Raw genomic sequence first — 3337 nt, 5'->3', positions numbered from 1 at the left:
ACTAGGTTTGTTCTATGAAAGACAACTTGATAACAACAGAATATAGGCAAAATGGTTACTAAAGTTCATAAAAATTCATCCTAACAACACTGTTACATATAGGTATAACTATTAGTTAAACATGAATACAAGATTGTCACAATGACAACTCAGAAGCTATTCCCAGAATTAACAAGCATTGATAGAGAAGGAGAGCGTTTAAAAACACTTAGACTTTTTTATGCTTCAGTTAAATGATATGAACTTATGAACTTTCAAGTTCATATCAGTTAGGATTATCAAATAATAAACTCGACCACAAGAGATATAGAATGCATGGAAACAATATGTAGCGGTAAAGATCACAACAGAACCATCATTGAAAGACTATGAAGTTTAGGTAAACATGAGCAGTCATTCAAGGCACATTACAACTTAATCATGCAGACTGTTTAGACTTAGAAATGAAAGTCATCAGGAGTCACTCAATATCTTGATCAAGATTAATTAATGACTCAGAGGTGTGACAAGTGATCATAAGCAGACAACATCTTATCATAAACTGAAAATAACATTTCTATACTAGTTATAAGCATCATAAATGACTATATTTCATAGAAGGCAACAAGCACATTTATAGCACTCTAATAAGATGATCAAAAGAGAAGAGTTAGAGGTATACTCACCTTTTCAAGGGCATCACACCAAATAGGGATTTCTCTGATATTCATAAGACCCCAAAGCTTCAAGCTATAAGCAGCTAAAGTACTGAGAAATGAGAAAAAAAAAGAAAATCAGTAAGAAACCCTAGGTTTTAAAATCTCAAGATTGCTCTTAGATGATTGTTATTTCATCTAGTTGGTGATTCTAGGTTGTGGTAGATGATGTGTAACGACCCGACCAGTTTTTTTGAGAAATTGCACTTTACTCGGTAGTTTCAGGCAATGAGTACCTATGTATGATGTATTACGACTTGTGTGTATCATCGGTTTAGATTTCTGAGTGATTCGAAATTTGTTTGGAAGAATGAATTTCATTATTGAAGCTTTAAGTTGGAAGAGTTGACCAAGTTTGACTTTTGTGAATTTGACCACGAAATGGAGTTTTGATGGTTCCGTTAGGTTTGGATGGTGATTTTGGACTCGGGCATATGCCAGGATTTGCATTTGGATATTTCTATAAGGTTTCGGTACTAATTGGCGAAAGTTAGAAATTTGAAGGTTTAAAAAATTCATAAGTTTGACCGAGGGTTGACTTTGAGGATATCAGACTCAGATTGTGGTTCCAGGAATTGGAATAACTTCGGTATGTCATTTGGGACTTGTGTGAAAAATTTGAGTTTATTCCGGGTTGATTTGATATGTTTCGGCACGTGTTTTGGAAGTTGAAAGTTCAAAGTTCATTTAAATTTGAATTGAGGTACGATTCGTCGTTTTGATGTTGTTATGTGTGATTTGAGGCCTCAAGTAGGTCCGTATTATGTTACGGGACTTGTTAGGATACTCGGACGGGGTCCCGAGGGCCCGGGTAAGGTACAGACATATTCCGGATCTTCTTTCATTCATGTGTGATGGCTGGCCTTTGCTGGACCTAGTGTGACCACACCTGCGGAATATTGGTGCAGGTGCGGAGCTGTAAATGTGGTCATGTGAACGCAGAAGAAAAGTAAAGATCTAGCAGGAATTTCACAGAAGGGGGAACGTGGACCGCATGTGCGGTAGCACAAAAGTGAAAGGCGTGATAGTAAAAGCAGGGATGTGCGCAGAAGCACAACTTGTCTCGCACCTGCACTTGCGCAGAAGCGGGTCCTATTGCACAGGTGCGGAAGGGTGGAGTTCTAGTGTTTTCCTCAGAAGCGGAGGTTTGTCGCAAAAGCGACGCCGCATAAGTGGCCTTTTTGTTCGGAAATGCGAAAATTGCTGGGCAGATTCTATATAATTCGAGGTTTTGGTTCTTTTACCATATTTTGAGATTTGGGGCTCGGATCGAGGCAATTGTTGAAGAGATTTTCATCACATGGATTGGGGTAAGTGTTATACACTCTATTTTTATTTTATTTCGTGAATCTATCTTCGAATTTGGTAATTGGATTATGAATTTTTAAGAGAAATTTGGGGGGTTTTGTCTAAAGTTTCAGAGAGTGACTATTTGAGTTTTGAACATTGATACGGAGTCGGATTTGAGTGAAACAAGTATGGTTGGACTCGTAATTAAATTTGTTGTCTGATTTTTTGAGTTTTATCCCTTTTTGAGGCATGAGGCCGGGTTTGCCTTTTTGGTTGACTTTGGGCTTTTGATTAAAGATTCAACCTTTATCGATTGGGTTTGTTTCCTTTTGCACTATTTGATGTTCTCGAGTTACTTTTGGCTAGTTTCGAGCCGTTCGTAGGCCAGTACGTGCGGGATGGCATTTTTGGAGCATCATTTGGCTTGCTCGGTATTGGATTTCGCTTGTTCGAGGTAAGTAACACTTCTAAACTTGGTGCTGAGGGTATGAACCCCTGAATATACATGTTATGTGTTTGATACTGAGGTGACGCATATGCTAGGTGATGGGCGTGTGGGCATGCACCGTGAGAATTAAGACTCGGTTGATTCTGTGATAGTGTTTAGTTACCTAATCTTGTTGTTATCCATGAAATCTCTATGTGCTAGAGTAATTGAGCGGTGATCCATGCTAGAAACCATGTTTAGGCTATGTGCTTAGTCTGTTGGGACCTAATGAGGTCATATATGTTGTTGAGTTATTTGCTTAAATTGCAGTTACATACTCAGTCATACTCATTCATTTGCATATCATATCTTAGTCTCTGATGCTATTAATTGATACATCATATCATCATTGTCACGACCCGAAATCCTAACCTATCATGTTGTCGCCTATCTCGATACTAGGTAAGCCGACAACCTCAATAAACCACAATTTCTTTTAAGTTTAAAAATATACTATTTAAACACAATCCACAAATCTCGCAAATACCGATACAAACACTCCTAAAACCTGGTGTCACTGATTACATGAGCATCTATACATTACAAGTTTGGAAAACGTGGTCTATAAAAATCTGAGACCAAATATAATAAACAAAAGGATAGGGAAGGAGAGACAAGGTTTGCGAAATATGGAAGCTACCTCTGAATCTACGGAAAATCGATTGTGTGAAATAATCAACACTCGATGTATCCGGGATCACCTGGATCTGCACACGAAGTGCAGGGTGTAGTATGAATACAACCAACTCAGTAAGTAACAATAATAAATAAAGAACTAAAAGTAGTGACGAGCTTCTCAGCTAAGTCCAAATACAGTACTTTCCAATATAAAAGAGTAGGCATGCTCTCAAGTTCAACATTTAAG

The sequence above is a fragment of the Nicotiana tomentosiformis genome, chromosome 8, assembly GCF_000390325.3.
Source record: "Nicotiana tomentosiformis chromosome 8, ASM39032v3, whole genome shotgun sequence".
NCBI lineage: Eukaryota > Viridiplantae > Streptophyta > Magnoliopsida > Solanales > Solanaceae > Nicotiana > Nicotiana tomentosiformis.
This window is presented reverse-complemented; position numbering follows the sequence as displayed.